We start from the raw sequence: 16,117 nt of genomic DNA on the forward strand, positions 1-16,117 counted from the left end.
ACAGCACATTAATTAGTCGAGCTCATGTGGATACCGTCGCACATTGGAATCTCTGGCAGCGAAACAGCAGACAAAGTTGCACAAACCAAACTAGGAGATCAAAACTCAATCAACTTAACTATAGCTCTACAGAAGCACTAAGCTTCTCACAAACATATACAAACCAAAAATGGCAAGATTTTTGGAACTCCTCCACAAAAGGTAAAAAGCACCATGAAACCCACTAAACCGTAGATAGGAACATACAGCTACCTAAGGGTATCTATTTAGAACAGAAAACCATAAACAAATTAATGACTGGAAAAACTAAACTAGAAACCAGTTTTGGAAGGTTTATAGGACCCAAACCAGCAGCCATTAACTGCTGTAACTGCCACACCACCGAAGATCTACACCACGTATTCAGTATATGCCCAAAATATCAACCCGCTACGAAAATATTTATCAAAAGCCAAAAAGAGATTGGATCACCAAACACATATCCAGAGTTACTTACGGACTCTAATAAAAAATAAACAATCAGCATATAAAAATATAAATAAATTCATAGATTCAGCAGGACTTAGGAATATAATATAATTACTATCCCCACAAAACCAAAAGACCCAGTAACTAGCTAAATAAATTTAGAAGCCCTCACATAAAAACCCATAACATATCATTGAATGTTATAAAAATATTAATAAATAAATCACTTACGAAGCACATATAAAAAACTAAGGAAACCGCAAAATCGGATGTCCTAGAAGTCCTTAACGAACCGAGTAATCAGCAAGGACTGCGGTCCTAAATGTCCTTAACGAACCGTGTAATCGGCTAGGACTCCGGTCTCTAGCTAAATAAAGTATAAATAACATTCAATCTCTAAAAACATTAATAAATAAATAACTTAAAGAGGCAATATCTAAAAACTTATAAATAACATAAAGTAGGAAGCACACACTAAACACCTCGACTAGTAATACCATAATAACCTTGAAAATCTCTCTTCATACATGATTTGTACTAACAACCTCTATAAACAGCATAGAGCACACACCCCTTTTTAGAACATTTTGAAAAAGAAAAAAAAACTAGGCAAATGCAACAAGAAACCAGCGATGTGAAAAGCAACCAGGACCATTCCCGAGCTCTCCTTCCCACTAATGACAGCCAACCATTCAACTGTAAGGGACCTCTATGGACCCACAGATTGAGGCCAAACTATCAGGGTTCCATGAACCCATAAAAGCCTAGGGTAGGTGGCACCATTCCCTTTCCCAGGAAAAACTAACAGACTGCGGTGCGTCAGAAAAAAAGTGGCACATGCACAATTGTGCGCACACCACTATAATTAAACTCAACAACAACAACAAGATGATTCAACGTACAGCTATGCAATGGGGAACAACGGGAAAGGAGGATCGTTTGATTATGTGGATGTTAGTTTCTTCCAGAAAGGCGGAAGGGAGGGAAAGAGAACATTTGAATAATACTTGCTGTTCAGTCGATTTTCCTCTCCACATAAGATCTAATATAAATTGGCAACGATTTCAGACCCTCTATACCCACCCCAACTGACCTCACCGAACTCGACTGTAAAATAAGGTTGGAATACTTCATCCGTTACTTTTACTATAAACCGTTTCAGCTATAGGCGTTTCTAAAATATTTTGCTAAAAAGAGGTTAGTTTGCTTTGGTCCTTTAATGAAATGCAACACATGTAGGCTGTTTAATGCGGAGGCAATTGGGGAACTCGCGAACATAAGTTGTTATCCCGCCTCAGCCATCTTCCTTCAGTCACTGCCTGAGCTTAGAAAAGCCTACGCTCGACAAATCGACAGCCACTATTGCACCAGGTAAAACTAGGAGGAAAAAAAAAAGAAACCTGCCCTAATAACATCATGCTGGAATGTCAGAACTATGACAACTGGCCTTTCCGAAGACCTCCAATATATCAATGTTTCACGCAAACTGCTTTGATCAGCTTCGAGCTGACAATACTTAATGTTGACATTGCAACTCTCCGAGAAGCACGATTCAATCGACTGGATGCATTAGAGAGAAAGACCACACCTTCTTCTGACAAAGAAACACCTGCAAGAAACAAGAAAATAACGGCATAGATTTCTCAGTCAAAGATACACTAAATGTTCGATCCTCTCACAGACAGTTCAGAGAGAACCTTGGTACTCCTCCTAATAACTTTCGAGATCCCCGTCAACCGTCTGAGTGTGTAAGCCCCAACACTCCACTCGTTCTCCGAAGAAAAGGACGAGATGAATGACGCATTAGAGACCACAATTAACATAATTCCGAAACAAAAACATATGTGCCTACTAAGTTTGTTTTTTTTTTATTGCAAAGGGCCTAGAGCACCAACAAACTGAGTGAGCACACCAAAACAGAAGTGTAGTAAACCTAGGAGACTTTTTAATGTCAAGGTCGATTGCAGCTATTTTTATCCGAAAATGAGGTTGTGACTATAGGTAAGAGGAGTAAATAGATTGATTATTTAGATATAGAATAACAAAAGGCTTTTGATACTTGGTGTTCAAGTCCTTTATGAGTCTCTTTCATCAGTATCCATCGGAAATATTCTCTTTACGAATCTCTTTCTCCAATATACATCGAGATCTTCCCGTTATGAGTCTCTTTTATCAGTATGCACTGCAGATAACACCGACTCTTGAAATAAACCTAATTAATACCTCAAGAATAAATATAGGTTCAGTGAATCTTTAAGAAGTTTATCGAGTCTATTTTTCTATTTACATTTGTAAAATCACTTTTAGAAATGTATATTTTAAAAAAATCTCATATGAAAGAAAGAGACAACAATTTCCAAGTTATTCACATATGTATTACGTGACAAATTGAGACTTTACTGTGGACATGAGAACTGAACTATTGATTCATCGGAAAAGAAGAATTATAAGCTACTTTTACATTTCTTTGAGTGAATATTTGAATAGATCTGTTATTTAATCCACTTACATTTAAGAAAAAGATCGTAAACTGCCTGCTACATTCCTTGGCAGCATAGTTGTACCGTTGGTTTGTGTGTGTGTGTTTATTTTCAGTGTTTGTTTCCTTCGTTGTGTATTTCTTTCACATTTGCTGAGGGAGGTAAGGCCGAGTGGATCTCCAGCAAATTGAGGATTAGATCTTCTACATGTGCATGTCATTCGGGCCTGATACATGACAGAGAGGATGCTATACTGGTCCTAAACAGTGTAAAGGACTTTTTCAAATTCAAACTTTCTTATAAACGTGAAATATAAAATTCAGTAAATCGGTTGGTTACGTGCATATTTCATATAATTGATTACGCGGCTCAAGTCCCAAGAGGGGACCTTTGAAAACAATTCAACCATTCAATTTTTTATGTACCTAATCGTCATCTTTAATTGCTTCAATGGAACAACCTATTTTTTAAATTCATTATTAAATTGAGGCTATTCATTGTCTAGTCTTACCCGCAACTGTGTCCTTTCTCATAAATAAATCATAAAATACATCTTCAATACATAGAAAAGAGGAGTATATAGTCATTAATTTACGGATATACCCTCAATGACAAATGATCAAAAGCATACAAAAGTATGATCTTTCCCTCGCATTTATCAAAAGACGAATTCAATGATAATCGGTATTTAACCACAAACGTATAGCAGGTATAAAATATCCCCAGGCATTCAGTTGGGGATATAGCTCAGTGGTAGAGCGTTCGCATCGCAAGTGAAAGGCCCCGGGTTCGACTCCCGGTATCTCCATAGTTTTGGTTTTCCAATGCCGTTCACTGGTTGTATTGTAATACACATGTTCTCCATTTTATCTTGTTAGAAATTGGTTTTTACGTTAAAGATTCTATTGAAATTGTACTCTGTACTCATGGCAAAAAGAAACTTAGGCGCTATGTAGTTGCCACATGCGGGATCTAATTGATAAATTACTTGAAGTCTCTACAATACTTTCACTACACTACATATCACGACACGGGAACAATGTTGACTACTATCTTTCAAATAGGAGTTCCATGCAAACTTTCATCTTACCTGACAGCTGGAGATGGGCTACACGGAGAAAGATAGAGATGGAAGTTTATTTCCATCATATAAATTCTGTGTGTTGTGCGGGGACAATTCAACTACCTATATATAATGACAAATTGTATATAATTATATTGCTACACTATATTCGGGAGATCAATCTGATTCAACGTACAGCTATGCAACGGGGAAGAATGGGAAAGGAAGATCGTTTGATTGTGCGGATGTGGGTTACTTCCAGAAAGGCGGAGGGGAGGGAAAGAGAACACTTGAATACTACTTGCTCTTGAGTCGATCTTACTTTCCACATACTATCTAATATAAATTTGCAATAATTTCAGACCCTCTATACCCACCCCAACTGACCTCACCCAACCCGACTGTGAAATAACGTTTTAATACTTCATCCGTTACTTTTGCTATAAATCGTGCTGCTATAGGTGCTTGCAAAATATTTTGCTAGAAAGAGTTTGGTTTCCTTTGGTCCTTTAATGAAATGCATCACATGTAGGCTGTTTAATGCGCAGGCAATTGGGGAACTCGCGAACATAAGGTGTTATCCCGCCGCAACCATCTTCCTTCAGTCACTGCCTGGAGCTTAGAAAAGCCTACGCGCGACAAATGGACAGACACTATTGCACGAGGTAAAACTGGGACAAAAAAAAAACAACAAAAAACAAAAAAACAACTTCTCTAATGACATCATGCTGGAATGTCAGAACTATGACAACTGGCCTTTCCGAAGACGTCCAATATATCAATGTTTCACGCAAACTGCTGTGATCAGCTTTGAGCTGACAATACTTAATGTTGACATTGCAACTCTCCGAGAAGCACGATTCCAATCGACTGGATGCATTAGAGAGAAAGACCACACCTTCTTCTGGCAATGAAACACCTACAAGAAACAAGAAAATACGGCATAGATTTCTCAGTCAAAGATACACTAGTTGATCGATCCTCTCACAAACCGTCTGAGTGTGTACGCCCCAATACTCCACTCTTTCTCCGAAGAAAAGGACGAGTTCAATGACGTATTAGAGACCACAATCAACATAATTCCGAAACAAGAACATCTGTGCCTACTAAGTTTTTTTTTTTATTACAAAGTAGACGCCAAACGAATATTGGAGTCCATAACTTGGCTGACCTATTCTCACAAGCCTACCAGAACTCCAGATTTACCATCGGTATGAAAAAGACACTTTTAATTTGTCAAGATGTTTGTCAGCCATATTCTCTTAATACAGTTTCAACAACTACGAAATTGCGGATGTCTTCATTTTCACTTGCGTTGTTTCTACCATCACAAACAAACCCTCGATTGAAGCTGAATTTAATCCCGTGTTGGAAAGTCCATCTCAGCGATGTTACAGCTGGATAATAGGGCCTATAGCACCAACAAACTGAGTGGGCACACCAAAACAGAAGTGTAGTAAGCCCAAGAGATATTTTAAGGTCAAGGTCGATTGCAGCTATTTTATCCGGAAATGAGGTTGTGACTATAGGTAAGAGGAGTAAATAGATTGATTATTTAGATATACAATAGTAAAAGGATTTTGAGATTTGTTGTTCAAGTCCTTTATGAGTCCCTTTCACCAGTATCCATCGGAAATATTCGCGTTCTTAATCTCTGCCTTCAGTATACATCGAGATCTTCCCGTTATGTGACTCTTTTTTCAGTATTCACTGCAGATAACACCGACTCTTGAAATAAACCTAATTAATACCTGAAGATTAAATATAGGTTCAGTGAATCTTTAAGAAGTTTATCGTGTCTCTTTATCTATTTACGTTTGTAAAATCACTTTTAGAAATGTATATTTAAAAAATCTCATATGAAAGAAAGAGATAACAATTTCCAATTTATTCACGTATGTATTACGTGACAAACTGAGACTTCACTGTGGACATGAAAACTAAACTATTGATTCATTGGAAAAGAAGAATTATAAGCTACTTTTACATTTCTTTGAGTGAATATTCTAATAGATCTGTTATTTAATCCACATACATTTAAGAGAAAGATCGTAAGGTGCCTGCTACATTCCTTGGCAGTAGGTTGTACCGTTGGTTTGTGTGTGTGTTTTCTTTCTTCAGTGTTTGTTTTCTTCGTTGTGTATTTCTTTCACATTTACCGAGGGAGGTAAGGCTGAGTGGATCTCCGTCAAATTGAGGATTCGATCTTCTACATGTGCATGTCATTCGGGCCTGATACATGACGGAGAGGATGCTATACTGGTCCTAAACAGTGTACCGGACTTTTTCAAATTCAAACTTTCTTATAAACGTGAAATATAAAATTTAATAAATCAGTTGGTTACGTGCATATTTCGTATAATTGATAACGCGGCTCAAGTCCCAAGAGGTGACCTTTGAAAACAATAAAACCATTCAATTTTTTATAAACCTAACCGTCATCTTTAGTTGTTTCAATGGAACAGCCTATTTTTTGAATTCATTACTAAATTGTGGCTATTCATTGTCTAGTCTTACCCGCAATTATGTCCTTTCTCATAAATAAATCATAAAATACATATTCAAAACATTGAAAAGAGAAGTATATAGTCATTTATTTACGGATATACCATCAATGAGAAATAATGAAAAGGATACAAAAGTATGGTCTTTCCCTCGCATTTTGAAAATACGATTTCAATGATAATCGGTATTTAATCACAAACGTATATCAAATATAAAATATACCTATGCCTTCAGTTGGGGATATAGCTCAGTGGTAGAGCGTTCGCATCGCAAGTGAAAGGCCCCGGGTTCGACTCCCGGTATCTCCATAGTTTTGGTTTTCCAATGCCGTTCACTGGTTGTATTGTAATATACATGTTGTACATTTTAATTATTTTTTTCTTCTTAGAAATTGTTTTTACGTTAAAGAATCTATTGAAATTGTACTCTGTACTCATGGCAAATAGAAACTTAGGCGCTATGTAGTTGCCACATGCGGGATCTAACTGATAAATTACTTGAAGACTCTACAATACTTTCACTACACTATATATCACGACACGGGAACAATGTTGACTACTATCTTTCAAATAGGAGTTCCATGCACGCTTTCATCTTACCTGACAGCTGGAGATGGGCTACACGGAGAAAGATAGAGATGGAAGTTTATTTCCATCATATAAATTCTGTGTGTTGTGCGGGCACAATTCAACCACCTATATATAATGACAAGCTGCATAGAATTATATTGCTTCACTAATTTGGGGAGATCAAGCCGATTCACCAAGAACATCAGCAGCAATAGTCTTCTCTGAATTCAATATACAAACGAGATCCAGATTACCTGACTGTTGGTCCATTTACACTACTGAATTCTGGGCTATACTTGAATCACTACAATGGATTAAAGACAACCAAATACCTAAAGCAGTCATTAGAAGCGATTCCCTAAGCGTAATCAAATCGATCCAAAATCGCAATACACACTCTAGGGAACAATCCTTCGACAGAGCATGCCAATTAATCGACGATATCGCCACAGCACATTAATTAGTCGAGCTCATGTGGATACCGTCGCACATTGGAATCTCTGGCATCGAAACAGCAGACAAAGTTGCACAAACCAAACTAGGAGATCAAAACTCAATCAACTTAACTATAGCTCTACAGAAGCACTAAGCTTCTCACAAACATATACAAACCAAAAATGGCAAGATTTTTGGAACTCCTCCACAAAAGGTAAAAAGCACCATGAAACCCACTAAACCGTAGATAGGAACATACAGCTACCTAAGGGTATCTATTTAGAACAGAAAACCATAAACAAATTAATGACTGGAAAAACTAAACTAGAAACCAGTTTTGGAAGGTTTATAGGACCCAAACCAGCAGCCATTAACTGCTGTAACTGCCACACCACCGAAGATCTACACCACGTATTCAGTATATGCCCAAAATATCAACCCGCTACGAAAATATTTATCAAAAACCAAAAAGAGATTGGATCACCAAACACATATCCAGAGTTACTTACGGACTCTAATAAAAATAAACAATCAGCATATAAAAATATAAATAAATTCATAGATTCAGCAGGACTTAGGAATATAATATAATTACTATCCCCACAAAACCAAAAGACCCAGTAACTAGCTAAATAAATTTAGAAGCCCTCACATAAAAACCCATCACATATCATTCAATGTTATAAAAATATTAATAAATAATTCACTTACGAAGCACATATAAAAAACTAAGGAAACCGCAAAATCGGATGTCCTAGATGTCCTTAACGAACCGAGTAATCAGCAAGGACTGCGGTCCTAAATGTCCTTAACGAACCGTGTAATCGGCTAGGACTCCGGTCTCTAGCTAAATAAAGTATAAATAACATTCAATCTCTAAAAACATTAATAAATAAATAACTTAAAGAGGCAATATCTAAAAACTTATAAATAACATAAAGTAGGAAGCACACACTAAACACCTCGACTAGTAATACCATAATAACCTTGAAAATCTCTCTTCATACATGATTTGTACTAACAACCTCTATAAACAGCATAGAGCACACACCCCTTTTTAGAACATTTTGAAAAAGAAAAAAAAACTAGGCAAATGCAACAAGAAACCAGCGATGTGAAAAGCAACCAGGACCATTCCCGAGCTCTCCTTCCCACTAATGACAGCCAACCATTCAACTGTAAGGGACCTCTATGGACCCACAGATTGAGGCCAAACTATCAGGGTTCCATGAACCCATAAAAGCCTAGGGTAGGTGGCACCATTCCCTTTCCCAGGAAAAACTAACAGACTGCGGTGTGTCAGAAAAAAAGTGGCACATGCACAATTGTGCGCACACCACTATAATTAAACTCAACAACAACAACAAGATGATTCAACGTACAGCTATGCAATGGGGAACAACGGGAAAGGAGGATCGTTTGATTATGTGGATGTTAGTTTCTTCCAGAAAGGCGGAAGGGAGGGAAAGAGAACATTTGAATAATACTTGCTGTTCAGTCGATTTTCCTCTCCACATAAGATCTAATATAAATTGGCAACGATTTCAGACCCTCTATACCCACCCCAACTGACCTCACCGAACTCGACTGTAAAATAAGGTTGGAATACTTCATCCGTTACTTTTACTATAAACCGTTTCAGCTATAGGCGTTTCTAAAATATTTTGCTAAAAAGAGGTTAGTTTGCTTTGGTCCTTTAATGAAATGCAACACATGTAGGCTGTTTAATGCGGAGGCAATTGGGGAACTCGCGAACATAAGTTGTTATCCCGCCTCAACCATCTTCCTTCAGTCACTGCCTGGAGCTTAGAAAAGCCTACGCTCGACAAATCGACAGCCACTATTGCACCAGGTAAAACTAGGAGGAAAAAAAAAAGAAACCTGCCCTAATAACATCATGCTGGAATGTCAGAACTATGACAACTGGCCTTTCCGAAGACCTCCAATATATCAATGTTTCACGCAAACTGCTTTGATCAGCTTCGAGCTGACAATACTGAATGTTGACATTGCAACTCTCCGAGAAGCACGATTCCAATCGACTGGATGCATTAGAGAGAAAGACCACACCTTCTTCTGACAAAGAAACACCTGCAAGAAACAAGAAAATACGGCATAGATTTCTCAGTCAAAGATACACTAAATGTTCGATCCTCTCACAGACAGTTCAGAGAGAACCTTGGTACTCCTCCTAATAACTTTCGAGGGCCCCGTCAACCGTCTGAGTGTGTAAGCCCCAACACTCCACTCGTTCTCCGAAGAAAAGGACGAGATGAATGACGCATTAGAGACCACAATTAACATAATTCTGAAACAAAAACATATGTGCCTACTAAGTTTGTTTTTTTTTATTGCAAAGGGCCTAGAGCACCAACAAACTGAGTGAGCACACCAAAACAGAAGTGTAGTAAACCTAGGAGACTTTTTAATGTCAAGGTCGATTGCAGCTATTTTTATCCGGAAATGAGGTTGTGACTATAGGTAAGAGGAGTAAATAGATTGATTATTTAGATATAGAATAACAAAAGGCTTTTGATACTTGGTGTTCAAGTCCTTTATGAGTCTCTTTCATCAGTATCCATCGGAAATATTCTCTTTACGAATCTCTTTCTCCAATATACATCGAGATCTTCCCGTTATGAGTCTCTTTTATCAGTATGCACTGCAGATAACACCGACTCTTGAAATAAACCTAATTAATACCTCAAGAATAAATATAGGTTCAGTGAATCTTTAAGAAGTTTATCGAGTCTATTTTTCTATTTACATTTGTAAAATCACTTTTAGAAATGTATATTTTAAAAAAATCTCATATGAAAGAAAGAGACAACAATTTCCAAGTTATTCACATATGTATTACGTGACAAATTGAGACTTTACTGTGGACATGAGAACTGAACTATTGATTCATCGGAAAAGAAGAATTATAAGCTACTTTTACATTTCTTTGAGTGAATATTTGAATAGATCTGTTATTTAATCCACTTACATTTAAGAAAAAGATCGTAAACTGCCTGCTACATTCCTTGGCAGCATAGTTGTTCCGTTGGTTTGTGTGTGTGTGTTTATTTTCAGTGTTTGTTTCCTTCGTTGTGTATTTCTTTCACATTTGCTGAGGGAGGTAAGGCCGAGTGGATCTCCAGCAAATTGAGGATTCGATCTTCTACATGTGCATGTCATTCGGGCCTGATACATGACAGAGAGGATGCTATACTGGTCCTAAACAGTGTACCGGACTTTTTCAAATTCAAACTTTCTTATAAACGTGAAATATAAAATTCAGTAAATCGGTTGGTTACGTGCATATTTCATATAATTGATTACGCGGCTCAAGTCCCAAGAGGGGACCTTTGAAAACAATTCAACCATTCAATTTTTTATGTACCTAATCGTCATCTTTAATTGTTTCAATGGAACAACCTATTTTTTAAATTCATTATTAAATTGAGGCTATTCATTGTCTAGTCTTACCCGCAATTGTGTCCTTTCTCATAAATAAATCATAAAATACATCTTCAATACATAGAAAAGAGGAGTATATAGTCATTAATTTACGGATATACCCTCAATGACAAATGATCCAAAGCATACAAAAGTATGATCTTTCCCTCGCATTTATCAAAAGACGAATTCAATGATAATCGGTATTTAACCACAAACGTATAGCAGGTATAAAATATCCCCAGGCATTCAGTTGGGGATATAGCTCAGTGGTAGAGCGTTCGCATCGCAAGTGAAAGGCCCCGGGTTCGACTCCCGGTATCTCCATAGTTTTGGTTTTCCAATGCCGTTCACTGGTTGTATTGTAATACACATGTTCTCCATTTTATCTTGTTAGAAATTGGTTTTTACGTTAAAGATTCTATTGAAATTGTACTCTGTACTCATGGCAAATAGAAACTTAGGCGCTATGTAGTTGCCACATGCGGGATCTAATTGATAAATTACTTGAAGTCTCTACAATACTTTCACTACACTACATATCACGACACGGGAACAATGTTGACTACTATCTTTCAAATAGGAGTTCCATGCAAACTTTCATCTTACCTGACAGCTGGAGATGGGCTACACGGAGAAAGATAGAGATGGAAGTTTATTTCCATCATATAAATTCTGTGTGTTGTCCGGGGACAATTCAACTACCTATATATAATGACAAATTGTATATAATTATATTGCTACACTATATTCGGGAGATCAATCTGATTCAACGTACAGCTATGCAACGGGGAAGAATGGGAAAGGAAGATCGTTTGATTGTGCGGATGTGGGTTACTTCCAGAAAGGCGGAGGGGAGGGAAAGAAAACACTTGAATACTACTTGCTCTTGAGTCGATCTTACTTTCCACATACTATCTAATATAAATTTGCAATAATTTCAGACCCTCTATACCCACCCCAACTGACCTCACCCAACCCGACTGTGAAATAACGTTTTAATACTTCATCCGTTACTTCTGCTATAAATCGTGCTGCTATAGGTGCTTGTAAAATATTTTGCTAGAAAGAGTTTGGTTTCCTTTGGTCCTTTAATGAAATGCATCACATGTAGGCTGTTTAATGCGCAGGCAATTGGGGAACTCGCGAACATAAGGTGTTATCCCGCCGCAACCATCTTCCTTCAGTCACTGCCTGGAACTTAGAAAAGCCTACGCGCGACAAATGGACAGACACTATTGCACGAGGTAAAACTGGGACAAAAAAAAAAAACAAAAAACAAAAAAACAACTTCTCTGATAACATCATGCTGGAATGTCAGAACTATGACAACTGGCCTTTCCGAAGACCTCCAATATATCAATGTTTCACGCAAACTGTTGTGATCAGCTTTGAGCTTACAATACTTAATGTTGACATTGCAACTCTCCGAGAAGCACGATTCCGATCGACTGGATGCATTAGAGAGAAAGACCACACCTTCTTCTGGCAATGAAACACCTACAAGAAACAAGAAAATACGGCATAGATTTCTCAGTCAAAGATACACTAGTTGATCGATCCTCTCACAAACCGTCTGAGTGTGTACGCCCCAATACTCCACTCTTTCTCCGAAGAAAAGGACGAGTTCAATGACGTATTAGAGACCACAATCAACATAATTCCGAAACAAGAACATCTGTGCCTACTAAGTTTTTTTTTTATTACAAAGTAGACGCCAAACGAATATTGGAGTCCATAACTTGGCTGACCTATTCTCACAAGCCTACCAGAACTCCAGATTTACCATCGGTATGAAAAAGACACTTTTAATTTGTCAAGATGTTTGTCAGCCATATTCTCTTAATACAGTTTCAACAACTACGAAATTGCGGATGTCTTCATTTTCACTTGCGTTGTTTCTACCATCACAAACAAACCCTCGATTGAAGCTGAATTTAATCCCTTGTTGGAAAGTCCATCTCAGCGATGTTACAGCTGGATAATAGGGCCTATAGCACCAACAAACTGAGTGGGCACACCAAAACAGAAGTGTAGTAAGCCTAAGAGATATTTTAAGGTCAAGGTCGATTGCAGCTATTTTATCCGGAAATGAGGTTGTGACTATAGGTAACAGGAGTAAATAGATTGATTATTTAGATATACAATAGTAAAAGGATTTTGAGATTTGTTGTTCAAGTCCTTTATGAGTCCCTTTCACCAGTATCCATCGGAAATATTCGCGTTCTTAATCTCTGCCTTCAGTATACATCGAGATCTTCCCGTTATGTGACTCTTTTATCAGTATTCACTGCAGATAACCCCGACTCTTGAAATAAACCTAATTAATACCTGAAGATTAAATATAGGTTCAGTGAATCTGTAAGAAGTTTATCGTGTCTCTTTATCTATTTACATTTGTAAAATCAGTTTTAGAAATGTATATTTAAAAAATCTCATATGAAAGAAAGAGATAACAATTTCCAATTTATTCACGTATGTATTACTTGACAAACTGAGACTTTACTGTGGACATGAAAACTGAACTATTGATTCACTGGAAAAGAAGAATTATAAGCTACTTTTACATTTCTTTGAGTGAATATTCTAATAGATCTGTTATTTAATCCACATCCATTTAAGAAAAAGATCGTAAGGTGCCTGCTATATTCCTTGGCAGTATGTTGTACCGTTGGTTTGTGTGTGTGTTTTTTCTTCGGTGTTTGTTTTCTTCGTTGTGTATTTCTTTCACATTTGCCGAGGGAGGTAAGGCCGAGTGGATCTCCAGCAAACTGAGGATTCGATCTTCTACATGTGCATGTCATTCGGGCCTGATACATGACGGAGAGGATGCTATACTGGTCTTAAACAGTGTACCGGACTTTTTCAAATTCAAACTTTCTTATAAGCGTGAAATATAAAATTTAATAAATCAGTTGGTTGCGTGCATATTTCATATAATTGATAACGCGGCTCAAGTCCCAAGAGGGGACCTTTGAAAACAATTAAACCATTCAATATTTTTTTATAAACCTAACCGTCATCTTTAATTGTTTCAATGGAACAACCTATTTTTTAAATTCATTATTAAATTGAGGCTATTCTTTGTCTAGTCTTACCCGCAATTATGTCCTTTCTCATAAATAAATCATAAAATACATATTCAATACATCGAAAGGAGGAGTATATAGGCATTCATTTACGGATATACCATCAATGAGAAATAATGAAAAGGATACAAACGTATGATCTTTCCCTCGCATTTATCAAAAGACGAATTCAAACATAATCGGTATTTAATCACAAAGGTATATCAGATATAAAATATATCTATGCTTTCAGTTGGGGATATAGCTCAGTGGTAGAGCGTTCGCATCGCAAGTGAAAGGCCCCGGGTTCGACTCCCGGTATCTCCATAGTTATGGTTTTCAAATGCCGTTCACTGGTTGTATTGTAATACACATGTTCTCCATTTTAATTTTTTTTTCTTCTTAGAAATTGGTTTTTACGTTAAAGAATCTATTGAAATTGTACTCTGTACTCATGGCAAAAAGAAACTTAGGCGCTATGTAGTTGCCACATGCGGGTTCTAATTGATAAATTACTTGAAGACTCTACAATACTTTCACTGCACTATATATCAAGACACGGGAACGATGATGACTAATATCTTTCAAATAGGAGTTCCATGCAAACTTTCATCTTACCTGACAGCTGGAGATGGGCTGCACGGAGAAAGATAGAGATGGAAGTTTATTTCCATCATATAAATTCTGTGTGTTGTCCGGGGACAATTCAACTACCTTTATATAATGACAAGCTGCATAGAATTATATTGCTACACTAATTTGGGGAGATCAAGCTGATTCAACGTACAGCTATGCAACGGGGAAGAACGGGAAAGGAAGATCGTTTCATTGTGTGGATGTGAGTTACTTCCAGAAAGGCGGAAGGGAGGGAAAGAGAACACTTGAATAATACTTGCTGTTGAGTCGATTTTCCTTTGCACATACTATCTAATATAATTTGGCAATGGTTTCAGACCCTCTATAACCACCCCAAATGACCTCACCCAACCCGACTGTGAAAAGGTTTTAATACTTCATCCGTTACTTTTACTAGAATCCGTTTCAGCTATAGGCGTTTCTAAAATATTTTGCTAAAATAAGTTTGGTTTTCTTTGGTCCTTTAATGAAACGCAACACATGTGGGCTGTTTAATGCGGAGGCAATTGGGCAACTCGCGAACATAAGGTGTTATCCCGCCACAGCCATCTTCCCTCAGTCAACAAATGGACAGCCACTATTGCACCAGGTAAAACTAGGAGGAAAAGAAAGAAACCTGCCCTAATAACATCATGCTGGAATGTCAGAACTATGACAACTGGCCTTTCCGAAGACCTCCAATATATCAATGTTTCACGCAAACTGTTGTCATCAGCTTCGAGCTGACAATACCTAATGTTGACATTGCAACTCTCCGAGAAGCACGATTCCGATCGACTGGATTGATTAGAGAGAAAGACCACACCTTCTTCTGACAAAGAAACACCTACAAGAAACAAGAAAATACGGCATAGATTTCTCAGTCAAAGATACACTAAATGATCGATCCTCTCACAAACAGTTCAGAGAGAACCTTGGTACTCCGCCTAATAACTTTCGAGGGCCCCGTCAACCGTCTAAGTGTGTAAGCCCCAACACTCCACTCGTTCTCCGAAGAAAAGGACGAGTTCAATGACGTATTAGAGACCACAATCAACATAATTCCGAAACAAGAACATCTGTGCCTACTAATTTTTCTTTTTTTATTACAAAGTAGACGCCAAACGGATATTGAATCCATAACTTGGCTGACCTATTCTCACAAGCCTACCAGAACTCCAGGTTTACCATCGGTATGAAAAAGACACTTTTAATTTGTCAAGATGTTTATCAGCCATATTCTCTTATTACAGTATCAACAACTACGAAATTTCGGATGTCTTCATTTTCACTTGTATTGTTCCTACCATCACAAACAAACCCTCGATTGAAGCTGAATTTAATTCCTTGTTGGAAAGTCTACCTCAGCGATGTTGCAGCTGAATAATAGGGCCTAGAGCAACAACAAGCTGAGTGAGCACACCAAAACAGAAGTGTAGTAAGCCTAAGAGATATTTTAAGGTCAAGGTCGAT

The 16,117-nt window shown here is 37.5% G+C and overlaps 4 non-coding genes across 4 annotated transcripts; all 4 read left to right on the top strand.

Annotated features, from left to right (window-relative positions):
- Positions 1 to 3,684: 3,684 nt before the first annotated feature.
- Trnaa-cgc (transfer RNA alanine (anticodon CGC)) lies at positions 3,685 to 3,756 on the top strand. Its single transcript has one exon. It is a non-coding gene; the product is annotated as a tRNA-Ala (tRNA).
- Positions 3,757 to 6,752: 2,996 nt separating this feature from the next.
- Trnaa-cgc (transfer RNA alanine (anticodon CGC)) lies at positions 6,753 to 6,824 on the top strand. The gene has a single exon. It is a non-coding gene; the product is annotated as a tRNA-Ala (tRNA).
- A 4,392-nt stretch (positions 6,825 to 11,216) lies between these two features.
- Positions 11,217 to 11,288, top strand: Trnaa-cgc (transfer RNA alanine (anticodon CGC)). The gene has a single exon. It is a non-coding gene; the product is annotated as a tRNA-Ala (tRNA).
- A 2,996-nt stretch (positions 11,289 to 14,284) lies between these two features.
- Trnaa-cgc (transfer RNA alanine (anticodon CGC)) lies at positions 14,285 to 14,356 on the top strand. Its single transcript has one exon. It is a non-coding gene; the product is annotated as a tRNA-Ala (tRNA).
- The last annotated feature ends 1,761 nt before the right edge of the window (positions 14,357 to 16,117 follow it).

Source organism: Sinohyriopsis cumingii, chromosome 1, assembly GCF_028554795.1.
Source record: "Sinohyriopsis cumingii isolate HCF-2022 chromosome 1, ASM2855479v2, whole genome shotgun sequence".
NCBI lineage: Eukaryota > Metazoa > Mollusca > Bivalvia > Unionida > Unionidae > Sinohyriopsis > Sinohyriopsis cumingii.